The sequence below is a fragment of the Montipora foliosa genome, chromosome 7 (assembly GCF_036669935.1).
Source record: "Montipora foliosa isolate CH-2021 chromosome 7, ASM3666993v2, whole genome shotgun sequence".
Classification (NCBI taxonomy): Eukaryota; Metazoa; Cnidaria; class Anthozoa; order Scleractinia; family Acroporidae; genus Montipora; species Montipora foliosa.
In genome coordinates this window covers 950,494-967,993 of record NC_090875.1, presented here as the reverse complement: position 1 = coordinate 967,993, position 17,500 = coordinate 950,494, and the positions used below count along the sequence as shown (strand labels likewise).

At 44.8% G+C, this 17,500-nt stretch overlaps 1 non-coding gene and 2 pseudogenes across 1 annotated transcript; all 3 read right to left on the bottom strand.

Moving 5' to 3' along the window:
• Positions 1-5,044: 5,044 nt before the first annotated feature.
• On the bottom strand, positions 5,045-5,204 carry LOC138012012 (U1 spliceosomal RNA). The gene has a single exon (XR_011124908.1). It is a non-coding gene; the product is annotated as a U1 spliceosomal RNA (small nuclear RNA).
• A 5,411-nt stretch (positions 5,205-10,615) lies between these two features.
• On the bottom strand, positions 10,616-10,774 carry LOC138012140 (U2 spliceosomal RNA; annotated as a pseudogene).
• Positions 10,775-13,597: 2,823 nt separating this feature from the next.
• LOC138012114 (U2 spliceosomal RNA) lies at positions 13,598-13,814 on the bottom strand (annotated as a pseudogene).
• Positions 13,815-17,500: the final 3,686 nt, after the last annotated feature.

The window sequence follows — 17,500 nt, the reverse complement described above, 5'->3', positions numbered from 1 at the left end:
ACAGGTATCCTGATAAGCGCCAATTCACCTGGACAGGCAAACATCCACAAAATAACACTTTCATTCACACCCATATCGACAAATTTTTCACTTCCCCCACCCTCTCACAAAATCACCCATGCCGATATTAAACCATTTCCGCTCTCTGATCATGACCTCATATCCCTCACTCTTGATCTCTCCTCTCAACCACGAGGTGATGGTTACTGGCATTTTAACAACACCCTTCTTACCGATGAACACTTTAATACTACAATTCAAAATTTTTGGACTACCTGGCTTACCAAAAAATCCAATTTTACCTCGCCGCTGCTTTGGTGGGACAGCGCCAAACAGCACTTTAAATCTATCGCTATCAAACGTAGCACTCATTTTTGACGAATAGAATGCCATGCTCACCAATTGCTGGAAAATGAATTACTCCGGCTTCACCAACGCCTTTCTAATGAAACCTCTGCTGACACTGAAGCTTATCTCCAAGCCAAAACAGAGTTACAACACTATCACCTTTCCGAACTAGATGCCTTAACTACCCGAACCCAAACCCGCTATACCGAGGAGGGCAAAAAAGTACTCGCTATTTTTATTCGTTAGAACGGTGACAACAAACCAAACACACCATCTCCATGCTTACGAGAGATAATATGGATACCATTACCAAACCTCATGATATTCTCCTTGAAACCCACTGTTTCTACAAACATCTCTACACCCCTGAACCCATAGATCAACATTATCAGGACCAATTTCTAGATATCCCTACCCCTTCCTTATCGCCTCCCTTTCGCGACATTTGTGAAGGCCTTCTCACCGAAAACGAACTTCAAATCGCGTTACTGGCCATGGAAAACAATAAATCCCCAGGTTTTGATGGTCTGACAACCAATTTTTACAAACATTTCTGGCCCATGTTCGGCTCGGAAGTGACATCGGTTTTAAACTCCGCCTGCGACCAAGAACTCCTAGCTCCAACACAGCGGCGCAGAATAATTTCTCTTATTTTCAAAAAAGGAGATCGCTCAAGACTTGGCAACTGGAGACCGATTACTTTACTGAATACCGACTATAAAATACTAACCAAAGCCCTTGCTAATCGACTCAAACTTGTCCTACCCTTTCTAATCCGCACAGACCAGACTGCTTGTATTCCGGAACGGACTATCAACGACAATCTTCGACTGATACAAGACACCATACACTACGCAAAGGAAAGAAATACCCCACTTGCCATGGTCTCGATTGATCAACTAAAGGCCTTTGACCGGGTCTCACACAGTTATCTTTTCAAAACCTTTGAAAAATTCGGTTTTGGGCCTAGTTTCCTTCGATGGGTGAAACTACTCTATACCGATATTACTAGTTCCATGAAAGTCAACGGTTGGCTGACTACTTTCATCCCACTCCAGAGGGGGCTCCGTCAAGGCTGTGCGCTCTCAATACCCTTGTACGTCTTAACTGCAGAAATCCTCGCAACCCACATCCGCGTGAATCCACACATGAAAGGTTTTTCTTATTCGCAGGGCACTGTCAAAATCTCGCAATATGCCGACGCCACTACCTTATTTCTATCTGATGTCAATTCAATCACTGAAGTTTTCCACACCTTTGATACATACGAACACGCGTCTGGCACCAAACTAAATTTATTGAAATGCAAAGGTTTATGGAGCGGCTCCTTCGCCTCTCACACAGACTCGCCTACTGCCTTCGATTGGTACAATGATCAATTCCCAGATAAGGTCCTTGGGCTCTTTGTCGGTAAAACGGATTGCACCACCCAAAACATCAAACATAAAATCACTACTGTCTCTAACACCATCGCCGCCTGGCAACATTGTGACCTTAGCCTTAAGGGCAAAGCTCTAGTCATCAATGGTCTCCTCACTTCCACTCTATGGTATCACGCCACTAGCATCCACTTCCCTGATTGGCCCATCTCATCAATGGAAGATCACATTTATAAATTCCTTTGGAGCAACAAGCGACCTCTGCTCAACCGCGATATTCTCGAACTTCCTTTCGACGAAGGTGGCTTAAACATCCCACGTATTGCCACCAAACTACAAGCTCTACGCATTAACACCATCCTGTGTCTACTCTTGCCCGAACAAGCCCATTGGAAATTTTTCACCTCGCATGTTCTCCGTCTCACCCACATGGCCACTGGTAAATCTACGCTGGCTCTTTCCTACACTACGCAATTGATTGACCGCACTATCCCGCCCTTCTACAAGAACTCCTCACCGCTTGGCTCGCTCATTCTCCCCACCATCTCCGCATCTGCCCGCCCGTAACCACGGCTGATGTCCTACAAGAACCTTATCCTTGTTTATGGTTCGCCTGTCTACCATTCAGATTGGGTGACCGCTGGTCTACTTCGAATCGCTGACCTCTGCTACCTTGCCATTCCAGGACTCCTACCCCCTTAAGCCATACATGAACTTATCACCCGCGCTCACCCAGAGTCCACGTGCTCCCTCGCCCAAACCACGCGTGAACTTCACAACATTCTCCACGCTTGTCCACCTCACTGGCTGTGCCTTATTTATCATCCGGACCTCTCACACTCACCTACCCTTCAACCAATCTTCACCACACCTGCCTCCAAACCCAATGACACCCTATCCCCTTAGCTGACTGCAAAACCAAACACTTCTACGCACATCTCCGAATTGTCAAACCCATTTCTCTACCTGCCATCAACTATTGGACCCACGCACTGGCAAGCCCGACAAACTTTGGGCCATCTCATTGGAAGCAAGGGAACGTCAACTGGAAAATTTCCCATCAAATTCTCCCCACTGCTCTATCGCTCCATTGTGCAACCGTTTATCCCACCCCAAACTGTCACCGTTGTAACACCACCGAAACCATTGAACACATCTTCCTACACTGCCCAATCGCCTCTACACTGTGGTCCACCGTTGAACTCCTTATCACCAACCTGACCACCCCGCCTATACACCTTGATCATACCACTAAACTATTCGGCCTCATTCGTGACACACACCGCGCCCTACCGACGCTAACATTCGACCTCATCTATTGGATCCTCACAATCACTTGTTGCGCTATTCACAAGTCTGCGGTCGACTACCCCACACCGCACAAACACAACCCCCCTGAGACATTATTTGCTGCCTCAATTAAAGCCCACATTTGTATCAAATTCAAATGAAGCAAACTAAAGGGTAATGAAGAATCTTTTATTTCACAATGTTGCATTGGTTCGGCCCTTGCTTCTGTTCAGGCAGATTCTTTAGTTTTCCACATATGAAACCCTTTGCAAAAACAACCAATGTTTTTTCCATGAATTTCCGGGCAAAATTCAGCACTACGCCATATTACTAGTTACCTTCAAATGAGCTATTGTAACCACTTTTCCATAATTTTTCTCAAGGACTTTCCAAAGTTAAAATTTTGTCAGTATGACCTACTACTAGCTATTTTGCAGTGATATATTGTCTATTTCATCTATTTATACTGTTTTTCAGCATAAATATTGTACTTATTAAGTCAACTACCTAGTACCTTAGATTACCATTCTTGTATTACTATATAGACAATCACATTTGTAAAAGACGTGAATAGATACAGCTCGCTCCGAGCTTATTAGAGAGGAAAAAAAAAACCGGTTCTCCTCCGATCACCGAAGCAGGGTTGGTACTTGGATGGAAGACCATCTGGGAATACCCTGTGTTGTAGGCTTCCCTTTTTCCTTCTGTACACTTGATTATCTCAAATAATTTCAGTTTCCTCCATGAAAGAACATTCCAAACCAGGTTTTTTGAACCCAACATGCAAACGATATGTCAAAAATGAGACATACAACAAAAACAAAATAGTTCACACGAGAAAGTGGAACTTGTATTCTCAAGGGAGCGCATGCGCGCGAAATCTAAAATCCAACGTTTATGACATTAAACGTATCTTTCCCTGTGAGCAAAGAACAAAATACAAGTAAGAAATGCACGCACTGTTATGCATTAGATGGAAGTTGATCTAGTCCGGGTGATATGTATACAACGAAGGCTACAACACTATAACATTCATCTTGCGAAAACGTGACTTATGTGCAGTAGCGCACTTCAAAGTCTTACTGTTCCCTGCTCAACACAGACAGTACGTATTCAAACGGCAGATAAGACACTATCTTGAGTATAAAAGATTTACTTTTTAGCCCCTTTTACACGAGCAATTTTTCCTTGACAAGTTTTCCTTGACAAGGAAAAATTGCTCGTGTAGATGGGGAATAGTGGACAAATTTTCCTTGTCAAGGAAAATCTGGCGTGCTAGCTTTTCCTTGACAAGGAAAAATTGTCAAGTCTGAAATTTGCTCGTGTAGATGGACAACAAGGAAAATGTGACAAGGAAAACTTGTCATATTTTTCATTTACACTGCCAAGAAAAACTTGTCAAGGAAAACTCGTCAAGGAAAACTCGTCAAGGAAAACTTTCTAGTGTGTACAGTCGGCAAGTTTTCCTTGACAAGTGGACTTGTCAAGGAAAAATTGCTCGTGTAAATGGGGCTTTTATGATAACAATTCAATTAACTGATAACATAGAGAAACCACAAAGTGTTGGCCACAGAAATGTAACGCCAACTGATCTGGCGGGTCCTCAGTTACTCAATGCAAAACGGGCTCTCCACAACGCAACATAACACAACGCAAAAGAAATCCATCAGGCATATAGATGGGCGATGGAGCAGTACAAACACACATCCACTTGCGTTTTCCAAACGATGCAGGAGGATAAGAGCTCGACCCGCTGGCATTTTCTTGTGTCACTCGTCTATCCATGGAAGTGCCGCTAATCGATGCTCGTCGTCTCGCTCTTTCTATGGCCAAGAATGAAAGAAATAAAATCACAGTTTTGCAGTGCACCAAGTACCAAACATTCACCTAGAATTTCAGCAGTGGACTTCACAAATACAACTCACCTTGCTTAGTCTTTACACCACCACTGCATCTCCTGCCCTGCCCTGCCTGAAACGATACCAACAAACCTTCCCATTAGCCAACTTTGCCACCAGGGTTTGGTGCGGGGACTAGCGTGAACGCAGGTCCCCACTACCAGAGATTATACGCTCGAGTTACCCACATTTGGGGTAATCGCAAGGGTCAACCCAATCGAAGTGCAATGAAAGAGCCTCATCTTGAGAGGCCTCTCTGATCACAGTGCCTCCCGCGTCAGGTAAGTTTTTTGTGTTTAAGGTGAATGGCTGGCCCCCCGGTAGGGTGAGTGCAATGGCCACCAGACATAACGACTAATCCGTCACACAACAACGGTTCGCCTTAAACGGGGGAGCACCAGCTCGTCAAACGTCACCGAGGAATTGAACCTCGCCCCTACAGACTAAGAAGACAAAGGACAAAACAAATAAGGAATTGCATTCAGAAGACGCCTCGTCTGACTTTCACTTCAGAATGACAATTCGACTGTAGGACGAACAAACAGAACAAAGAGAGAAATGACAGGGAAGCAGTGCGAAAACAGAGCGTATGGCAGACCAAAAGGTCACCAGTCAACCGACTAATCCAGCGCACGAAGGCTGGTATGCTCTACCGAGAGAACGAACTGCATAACGGGACGGGGGATACACGAGGAAGGAAACGAAAAGCAGGTCAGGGCGGCTACACTGGAGGGCCAAAACGGAAGGCAAGGCGGTCATCTACAACGGAGGCAATCACCCATATCGCCCCCCAGTGACAGGCAAAGTAACGGCGGCGTCGGCTGGAGGTGAAGCGCTTGAAGAAGAGGTTCAGATGAGATTTTACACGGGCCTTGACATTTTCGATCACAGGAACAGCACCATGGTGGAATGAACGGAAGCGGCGGTCATTACGGGCAAGCCAGATTTGGAATTTGCAAACGTTCAGTATGTACGAAGATCTGCGGGGCTGAAACCAAAAAGGACGTGATGGTGTTCCACTACAGGACACACGTGTGAGAAGGCAAAGAGCAAAGATTGATACCACGCTAGGACGCTCTGAGCAAGAGGGCAGGAAAACAGCAAATGGTCCAGACTCCAAAACAGGGCCACAAAAGCAGGAGGGAGAAACGGATAACCCAAAGGAGATCAGACGTTGAGCAGTGTAGATCACTCCGTGGGAAACTTTCCAGGAAAAGTCAATCACAGAACGATCAAGATCAAAAAAGTGCAATTGACGCCAAGTAGTCGGCCAGTACTGGGGACCATAGGTGGGGGGAAATTTTTCAACGCATTGCGGGGTTACAGAGTTTTCGGACAATAGATAGAGGTAACTGGATTTGGCATTGAGCCAAATAACTGACGAGCATGTGGGGGTCTGAGGCAGCGTAAACAAGCGACGAAAGCGACTGGGAATAGGAACCATGGAGGGCTCGCCAAGCCAAGAGAAGGGACGAGTAAAAGGGGGGCAAGACACGCGGGTTGAAGCTAAAAGGGCGGGGAAAAAACGTCAAGGGCAGAGACGTTGAAGTGCAGAGAGAACCAATAAGCCATTAGGGAGGTCCAAGGGGATGTTGAGGAAACTTGGCAGTGAGCTAATAAACACCAAACTTTGAGCTTTGAGCTTGGCGTCGACAACGGCAAAACCTCCTTGAAGAAAGGGCTGGACAACGATGGCACGAGCTACGAGCTCTCGTTTAGTACGCCAGAAAAAGTCAAAGACCAGGGAGTTAAGCTCTTTGAGGACTCAGAGGGGCATGTGTATCAAAGAAGCCACATACCAAATCTTAGAAAGCGCCAATGCATTGATGATGAGGGCCTTACCCCGCAGAGACAGGGAGCGTTGCCGCCAAGAGAGTAAGACAGATTGGATGCTGTCGAGCCTGGGACGCCAATTGGCCTCCTCCACATTTCCAGATCCAATAAAAACACCCAAAACCTTGACCTTATCTGCCGACCAGTCGAGAGGGACTGGGGGGTCAGAGCGACCCACCCACGAGCCAAGCCACAAGCCCTTAGACTTCGAAAAATTCACTTTTGACCCAGAACCACGCTCATACAGAGCATACATTTCAAGGGACGCCTTAATGGCATCATCAGAGGAAAGAATTAACGAGGTGTCGTCGGCATATTGTGAGATAGGCGACAGACTAGCAGAAGCGCCAGGCAGCAGCGGACCAGTGATACGTGGATTAGAGCGAATATTTACAGCGAGGACCTCAGCAACTAGGACGTACAGTAAGGGCGAGAATGGGCAGCCCTGACGAACTCCCCGGGAGAGGTCAAAAAAGGGTGAGACATATCCGTTAACAGCAACAGCACTTTGTACATGATTATAAAATAGTTTGATCCAGCGCAAAAAGGAGGACTGAAAGCCCATCTTAATGGGAGTAGCAGACATAAAAGCCCAGTCAACTCGGTGGAAGGCTTTCTCTTGATCGAGAGACAAAACGGCGAGAGGGAGTTTCAAGTGAGACGCCAGCTGGACGACATCGCGGAGGCAAGCCACGTTCTCACCGATGTACCTGCCCGGTACGCCTCAGGTTTGATCAGGGGACACTACCAAATGGATAGATCAGGCGGCAGGACAGATGTTAAATTATCCAGAAGAGTGCGAGCCGGTTCAGGGTCGGTAGGCTGAGCTGTAAAAAGAGACGAATAAAAGGACGAAAAAGAATGACACAGATCAGCAGGCGAAGAGGTGATACTACCATTGGTATTACGTATGGCAGAAATCCATCTGTCCGTAGCTCTCTTCTTTTCCAAACGAAAGAAATATGCAGACGATGTCTCACCCTCTTCTATCCAACGGGCACAAGCACGAATTTGCGCTCCACGAGCCTTCTCCAGATCTAGGCGGGCAATTTCGGCCAAGGTGGAGTGGTAGGCGCCCACGCATGAAGTCAATCCAGAGTTGGCCCGGTTTTTCAAGTGTGCACATAACCTCTCTAGCAATTCCCGATTTTGAGATTGACGAGCAGAACGGTCGCAACAAAACTTGATGGTAAGGCCTTTAATCAGGCTCTTACCTCTATCCCACCATTTGGCGAGCTAAGGAAAGGAGGCCAACAATTGGTGCCAATCTGTGCAAAAATTCCGTGCGAGGTCTACATAAGCAGCATCCTCAAGAATCGACGAGTTAAGTCTCCAGAGACCTGGGCCGGGTGGGATGACCTCAGGGATGGAAAGGGACGAAACAACAGCACAGTGATCCGAGAAAGGGCAAGCAATGATATCACATGATGACACAGAGGGGGCCCAGGCAAAAGGGACCCCGATGATATCTATGCGAGAGGCAAGAAGACCATCGGGCCTAGTCCACGTGTAGCTGGAAGCTGTGGGGCGCAAATAACGCCATATGTCAAGGACACAGCACAAATCAAAAAGTGAGCAAAGGGCGGTTGTGCTCTCACGACAAACATCAGATGGATCAGACCCTCTACGATCCGGCGAGCGGTCAAAAACGGTGTTAAAATCCCCGGCCAGTATGGTAGGGATGGATGGGTCCAGATTAGGTGAGATTGCTTCCAAAAAAAGGTTGCGAGCAGGGTTTCGGTCGGGAGCATAAAGGCAGCTTACTCGAAAAGATTGTCCACAGAAGCACAAAACCAGGCCTGACATTCACTAGCAGAGGAGCAATGCGTCTCTTGAAGACAGACAATATCTGGAAGCACCGGAAAGGACTGAAGCCACTGGAGCAGCCCGAAATGACCAGACTGGTCCTGCAACCCATTTGCGTTGAGAGAAACAATAGTAAGAGCCATTTTTATGAGGGATGAAAAAACCGCATCAAACAGACTTTCTTATCGCCGAATACGAGCTGGCGCTGCAAGGGTTAGAGCAGGCAGGCCACCATGAACCGCTCGCTTGGAGGTCGAATTAGCAGAATGGGAGGGAGCCTTGGCTGAAGGCGGGGCCGAAGATTTGGCACCTGGCTTCTTTGCCACCTTCTTGAAATTACTCAGATCGTCCGAAGAAACGTCAACATCAGAGAGCCCACGCTTATTCACCGCAGAAGATTCAACCATGCCAACGTCATTTTCGTTACCAGTGAGGCACAGAGATAGAACCGACTGGGAAAGGACCAGGGGGGGAGAGAGACTATCCCTATCAGTGCCTTCACTGTCACTTATCATAGTTTCATTATCATTAACTTTTTCTTTTTCTTTACTTTTTTCTTTTTCTTTTCCTTGTCCTTGTCCTTTTTCTTTTTCTTTTCCATTACCATTATCACTACCAATACGTATATCATTAGCCCCAGTTGTGGTTGTCCCCATTACCAGTAATCTTATCATTAGCTACAACAGTACGTTTTTTATGAACTGGAGGGAGGTCATTGGCAGCAACAGCTGCATTCTGGTCTTGACCACCATTAACATTGGAAGGGGCGAGGGTTTCAAAGAAGGACAACTCATTGTCCCTCAAGTCACCAGCAGATCCCCACGACATAATCCATGTCGTGTCGGAAGACCCTCTCGGGGGTCGACTGGATGCTCATCAGAGTCAGAATCAGGGTGGGCAGGGGGCGCCCGGGAGGTATCGTCGTTGACTGTGCCAGGTGCTACACCAGAAGGGCCAGCATTAACTGAGGGGAAGTCGGTATCTTCTTACTGAGGAGGGACCTGGGGCGGGCGGGAGGCTGCTCCCCAAGCCGTCGGGGGATTGGTACATTCACGCACCATGTGCCCAGGTTGTAAGCAGCGCCGACACTTTCCACGCAGATGACAGTCTTTGGAGACATGCTCTCCATGGCAGATATCGCACTCTGGGGGTTGACCCACACACCAGACCTTAACCTTGTATCCACCGATGTCCATGTTACGGGGGATACGGCATCGACGGACAATTCGAACAATACGGGTTCCAGTGGAGATGTTTGGAGAGCCCGGATAATGTTGATAACGCACATTCTTGATTTTACCATAAGTAGATAGATAGACTTTCAATTGCTGATCATCAGCATCATACGGATAATGGTAGACCATGACATTTTGGGCACGGGGCCCTGTATGCAGAACTTTACATGGGACTTCACTAATCAAAACATCATCAAAACGTTCAACGCGACCCTTCATAGAAGGGTCTTCAAAGGTGACTTGGACCTGCTTAGCAGGAACAAACTGAATAGACTTAATAACAGCAGGCTCAAATTTAGTACGAATTGCTTGAACTAAATCAGCACGGGACTTAGCGTTAGGCACCTCAGACAAATCAAAAACAACAGTACGTTTAAAGGCAAGATGCGCCATGGTTGTCCAGAGAGTCCCCCCCGGAAAGAGTGGTCCCCCAGGAAGGGAAAAGAAAGACTGGCTACCCCCGGTTATGGCAAAGAACCAAGCATAAGTCCCCGGGAGGGTCACCAGTAAAAAGCAGGAGAAAAAAAGCTTACCACAATCCAATAAAGGCTTGAAACCACAAAACCAGATGTACCACAAGTGTTGGCGTAACCGATCGCACATAAGCAAACGCTGTAACCCGCGTCAGGTAAGTGTGCCTTCTCCGCCTCTCCGGGACCGCAAAACGCAACTTGTCTGCGCATACCATGTGGTACTGGAGGTCACATGCTCCTCGTCCTGTTGTGTCGTGCTGTCCACTCGCTGCTATGCTACCTAGAAAAGAGAAGATAACGTGAAGGTTGGTTCGTGACTTCTTCTGCTTGCATTTGATTATTTGTTCCACAGAGGGAAGTGGACCACACTCGGAGGTAGTGCTATACCGAGGCAAGCCTCTTTTCCATGGCCCAGTTCGAAAAATCAGTTAAATATATGAGCTGCTCGATGAGCAGGATATTAGATATTAAGCTGATAAGAACAGATTTGTTTTTTTTCCTTAAAATTTTATTGTTTCACACAGTGTTCTGGTACTTACAAAGGTGTCAAAGAAAGTTACGTTTTTACTATATGTAAACGGAAGACTAGAGAGTACAATAGTATCAAAAAATACAGGGTACTAGAGAGTTCAAAAATAGGAGACAATTGTTCAATAACTGTTCAGCAAATGTTCAACAAAAGTTAAATAAATGTTTACTAGGCAGGACCGTATAATGGTCTCAAGGGGGAAGGCAGATACGTAATTTCTGTTCGAACACTTCACAAAGACTCGGATGACACCACAAGCGTTGAAAGGTGGTCAGTGAGAGACGGGAAAATTCAACAGTCAACGGCATTGCGATGTCACCTCGTATATAACGGATAATGGCCAGGAAGGTTTGGTGCCATTATGAAAAGTTGCTTTATTGCGGAAAACCCAAAGGCCATAAAGTATAGACTTAATCAAATATCTAGCAAGAACAGCATGCTGGTCAGAAATGCAAGGCCGTTGGTAAAAGAAAACAAGAGCAGCGGAGGGCGAAAAAGGCTGCGTTAAGAGAGCGGAGAGGGTGGGGGTAAAATGGGACCACACCCTCCCAGCTCTCCGACAACACAGGAAACAGTGTTCAATGGATTCAATCTGAGAGCAAACAGCGCAGGAATTTGAGTCAATGTAACCCCACGTATGGAGTGCATCACGAACTTTGATTCCTTCGAACTAAGGACTTAAAAGAGGTGAAAGAATTCGAGTAAAACCTAGTGGGCTCAAGGGCACTCGGGGTAGAGTTGTCACGTAAAAAAGACCAACTAGAATGTAACTGAGCCACTTGGGAACCAATAAAATATTTAAAAAGGAAAAAACATTTGGATGCTGGGCTAGAAATGGTATCAACAATTGAGGAGACCTTAAGGGCCCTACTCTTAGAAATAATATCAATCAGTCCCAGACCTCCCTCATTAACAGGGAGGCAAAGGGTGTTGCGGCTGATCGTTTCAACCTTAGAAGTCCACAGAAAACGAAATACCAACTTCTTAAACTTATGAACGACCCACTCAGAGACAGGCAAAATGGTAGCCAAAAACCAAATTAATAAGGAGGGTTTTACTAACAGATGAAAGAGAGCGACTTTTCCATAAATTTAAATTTTTTTCCAGTTTAGCGAGACGAGGTAGCCAATTTTCTGGGTCAACACAAAGAGTACCTTTACTAAACCAGACACCCAAAATTTTCATTTTGGATACCCATTTAAGTCCATGAAAGATATCAGATTGAGAGCGCCAAGTGCCCAGCCACATAGCCTCAGTTTTAGCAAAATTCAACTTAGCGCCTGTACCTAGCTCAAACAGACGGATCACTCAAAAAAGTTGTTCTAAGGAAAACTGATCTTTTACAAAACATGTTGAGTCATCAGCGTACTGGCTAATGGTAAAATGAGCGCCAGAAGCACCGGGAAGCAAGCAACCTTGAATAGATTTGTCTAACCGAATACTAGTGGCAAGGCCCTCAGCACATAAAATATACAAAAGCGGTGATAGAGGGTCGCCTTGGGGAACTCCCCTTTCGAGCGGGACAGAATCAGTCAAAAATCCGTTGACAATAACCTGCATAGAAGCATCACAATATAGGCTCGAGATCCAAGTTTGAAAATCAGGACCAAAACCGAAACGACGGAGACATTGCATCAAGATCAATCAACACGATCAAAGGCCTTCTCTTGGTCTAGACTGAGTAGAATGCCTTGTTCGTTAGTAAGATTGACATAATTGAGAGTATCTCGTAAAAGTTTGAGATTATCAAAGATACTCCGACCAGGAACAGAACAAGTTTGGTCTTCATGGATAAGTACTGGTAACACTTTAGATAAATGATAACCAAGAGCCTTTGAACAAATTTTATAATCAACGGGTCGCCAGTTTTTCAGATCGCGTTTGTCATCTTTCTTGTAGAGTAAACGGGTAACGCTGGAACACATGGAAGAGCTAAAAGTGCTGCAATCAAAACTAAAATTATAAACCTCAACTAAGATGGGACCCAAAAGATCCCAAAACTTGGCGTAAAATTCAGCGCCAGGTGATTTCTGTGTTGACATGGTGCGCAAAGCTGCCGAAATTTCATCAAGGGAGATTTTTCCTTCACAGGAAACCCGTTGAGATTCATCCAAAACGACCTATAACTTATCCAGAAGGCTTGTTTGAGCATGAAAATCAATTTCCGATCGGGAGTTTAAGTCCTGATAAAAGTCAAAATGTGCTTGTTCAAGATCCGTTTGCAAAGAAACTTCAACATAAGGGGAATTAAAAAGAGCTGATACAGTGTTTTTCTGAGTCCGAGTTGTCTGTAATTTCAAGAAGAATTTTGATGGCTCCTCGCCATCTTCAATCCATTTAACGCGACTACGAATTTGAATGGATTTTTGATGAGAAGCGATAAGAGACTTAAGTTGGGTTTCAAGATCATCAATAAGATGTTTGACTGAAACAACACCTTGAGAAAGAGCTCGTTTAGCAGCGATAAGTTGATTTGTAGCTAAAACCTTATCTTTATTCTGGCGACGATGTTTGTCTTTACTAAACTGAATAGCCGCCTGTTTAAAACTCTCTTTTAAAAAATCCCACCAATCATGCAGAGTCGGAAAAGTTTCTTTATATGGCAGTTGGGAGTTTATTAAGCGTGAAATCATGGAGGAGAGTCACGGAAAAAAATGAAAGAAAACCAAAAAAGACAAAGAAAACCACAACAAAGACCTTACCACACTCCAAAATATGAAAATGAAAAAAAGTCCAGGCCACACTCCGGAAGGAACGTCTCCCAGCAAAAATTGTTCTGCTTTCATTTGATTATTTCTTCCCCAGAGAGAAGTGGGCCACACTCGGAGGTAGTGCTATACCGAGGCAACCCATGGCTGGGACGACGCAAGCCTCTTTTCCATGGCCCAGTTCCAAAAATCAGTTTAATATATGAGCTGCTCAATGAGCAGCGTATCAGATATTAGGCTGACAAGAGCAGATACTTTTTTTTTTTTTTTTACGTTTATTTACATATATACAGTGGGTAGGGCAGAGAAAGCTCTGCGTAACCTTATTTTACAATGATAATGTTTAAATTTAACCTAGTGAAAATACAATGTTATTTTGAAGAAAGTTCAATCGAACGTATATTGTTGCTAAAGCAAAGGCAGACACCTTGTTTGATTTACACTCCAGAATACTAAAAAGTTATGAAATATCGAAGTAAGCGACCGGCTGATCTGCCAATCCACAAGCCCTCGGTTTTTGTTGCATTAAGGTGCGAACCAGATCCCCTTTCGAAGATATTAACAATGTGAAAACATTGTGTGATGGAATAATCGTTAGCTAAAATCAGCGTGGTGTCATCGGCATACTGTGACACTTTGCTTTGTTGTTGTTTAGAACTGGGGATTTGAATTCCCTCAATCGTTTCGTCCCTGTGGATCGCCTGAGCTAAGGTTTCAACTACCAAGCAATACAGTAACGGTGATATCGGGCAACCTTGCCGTATGCCTCGTTTGAGGCGAAAGGGCAAAGAAAGCCAGCCATTGTTTATGACGTTGGAGGTGATGTCCTTATAAACCACATCAACCCAACGTCAGAAATGAGGCCCGAAATTGAAACGAGTTAACACGCGTTGTAGAAACATGTTGTTAACTGGGTCAAAAGCCTTTTCCTGATCCAGACTAATAATTGCGGCCGATAATTGTTTATGTTTGACATAGTCAATAGTGTCCTGTAATAAAGAGAGATTCTCGTAAATACTACGTTCCGGAATACCGCAAGTTTGATCTTTGGTTATGATCCGTGGTGAAACATGACGTAATCTATTTGCTAACACTTTTGTGCAAATCTTGTAATCAGTGTTTAGTAAGGAAATAGGTGGCCAGTTCTTAAGCTCGAGTGGATCTTCTTTCTTATATAAGAGAGGAATGATCCCTTGGCGTTGGGTCTGAGACAAAGAGCCATGTTGGAAGGAATAATTTAGTATTTCTACCAAATCAGGTCCTAACAATCCCCAAAAACGGCGATAAAATTCAACTGGTAAGGCATCGCTCCCCGCAGATTTGTTTGTTGACATTTGTGAAGCCACTTCAAAACACTCAGCGAGTGTGAGTTCACCTTCACAAAGAGCATGATTGTCGCTAGTTAGAAACTGGTCCAATTGGTCTAATAGCCAGTCTTGGCTTTCCACGTCAACCGGTTCGGCGGTGTAGAGATTTTCGTAAAAATCTCTGCAATCCCGGAGAAGATTTTTATCCTCCTTGATTGAGGTGTTGTTTACAGGTAGTTCGGAAATTGCATTCCGTGACTGACTCTTATTTTTTCGAGTTGGAAGAAATATCTAGTCGGTTTTTCTCCCATCTCAATCCATTGCTCTTTGCTACGGATCATGGCCCCTTCTACGGCGCGATCATCAATTGTTTTGAGGAGACCTTTGATCTCAGCAAGGCGAATGTGATCGGCGGCGGTGTTTGAAGTACCGCGAGCTGTTATAAGCTGGAACTAGCGTTCTAAATTTGATTTTTCTCGTCTCCTCTCACGGCTTTGTTGAATGCTGTGCGAGATGGTGAGTTCTTTGAGTTGTAATTTTCCAGCATCCCACCAGATCCGTGGATCTGTGAAGACCGGCTTGTGATCTTTCCAGACTGGCCAGAAATTATTGACAGCTGAACAGAAAGTTTCAGATTTTAACAGCTGAGTGTTTAATTTCCAGACGCGACGTCCTCTCTGGTTTGAATTTCCGAGTGTAATTTTAAGGCTAATTACAGTATTGTGAAAAAGTAATGAGAACGTACTTCGCCGAAATGCGCGAATTTCGGGGCTTTTCGACGAAAAATGGCGAATTTTTGTCCAGCGCGAAAGTTCGCAGAAAATTCGCCGAATTTTCGCAATGCCTATTGTTGTAGTTTACGCGAATTTCCGAGCGAAAATTCGCTTTGACCGATAATTCGTTCCGAAATTTCGAGCGAAAATTCGCTTTGACCAACAATTCGTTCCGAAATTTCGAGCGAAAATTCGCATTGACCGATAATTTGTTCCGAAATTTCGAGCGAAAATTCGCATTCACTGATAATTTTTTCCGATATTCCGAGCGAAAATTCGCTCTTCCCGAATTTTCCTTCGAATTTTCGAGCGAAAATTTGTTTTGATATAGTTTCTGTGGGTATTACCAGTGAGCACAACAGTAGAATGTACGCGATAGAAAGCAACATCTCACCCTATTAAGTGCTTTTCTTTCAAACTTACCATGCAAATGTCCAGACAAAATAGACCTCATGTTTGTTTTATAGTCTCAAGGTTTCCAATCTAAAAGTTTCGTTCTTAAGGCGGCGTTACACTGTGAAATATTTCGTGCAATTTGTCTCGCAATGTGTTGGCGCCGTAGTGGCGGGACAAGTTGAAGGAAACATTTCACAGTGTAACATACCCTGTAACGGCCAAAATCGTTGCAAAACAAGTAACAAGAGCCGTTCCTAGGTTCTACTTTTCGCGCAACTTGTCTCGCAACGATTTTGGCCGTTGCAGGGTATGTTACACTGTGAAATGTTTCGTGTAACTTGTCTCGCCACAATGTCGCCAAAACATTGCGAGAAAAGTTGCACGAAACATTTCACAGTGTAACGGCCGAGAAAGATGAATAAAAACACATTACAAAGGGCGAATTTTGTAGAGAATTGAAACGGACACAACTACTGAACTATTTCCAAAATACATGTACTGATCATCAAAGTGCTGTCAAAGTGACTCCAGTTGTTTACAAAACTGAATAGCCGATCGATATGTGATCGATCTTTACAAACCACACTACGAAATTTCGCGTACAACAAGCGAAATTAGGCTTTTGGTTTTTTGCGCTGGTCTCGAAAATGCGGCGAATTTTCTCTCTTTGTTTTAGCGAAATTACGCTAGAAACATCGCGAAACGACGCTCGAATTTTCGAGCGAAATTCGTCGAAAGTTCGCAGGGACAAAGAACGAAATTCGCGCATTTCGCTCTGATTACTTTTTCACAATACTGTATATGGTGGTCTGAGTATGCGAAAGAGATGCATTTAAAATCGCTGTGTGATCTCCAGGTTTTTGGAGTATAAAACCGATCCAGCCTACCCTGTGAGGGCCGTTGAACCATGTAAACAAACGCCTAGTAGGGAAATTGACGCGATAAAAATCTTCTAAATTGAAAGAATCCATGAACGCATGGAGTTGCGTGATAGCTCTGTCTCCGAAACTGTCATCGCTTCCCCATTTGTCCAGCTGGATATTAGGAACGCAGTTAAAATCCCCAAGAACTACATTGTCTAGATTCAGAAATGTGAAACACCAGAGGGTGTCAAAAAATGATTCACGTTCTGCGTGGGAACTTGGCGCATACACGTTCATAATTTGTAATTCCCGATTTTCAAATTCTAACTTCGCGGTGACTATTCGGCCTGCTAGATCGGTTTTAAAATCGACAATTTTCACTGAGCTGTTCGGGTGAACAAGCACAGCTACTCCTGCTGATCAGTTCGAACCTGGAGACCACGCACAATGGCCTCCCCAATCCCTTTCCCACGCCTCACCGGAAAAGGTGTCAGCGAGGTGTGTTTCTTGTAAGAAAAATAAATTGAAGTGAAGGGATCTCAAATATTCAAAAACCTTGACTCGTTTGGGTCGCTTGGAAATGCCGTTAACAGTAATGGATGCTAAAAAGACCCCTATGATAATGAATTAGGAAAAGAAACTAATTAAACTGAATCGCGACA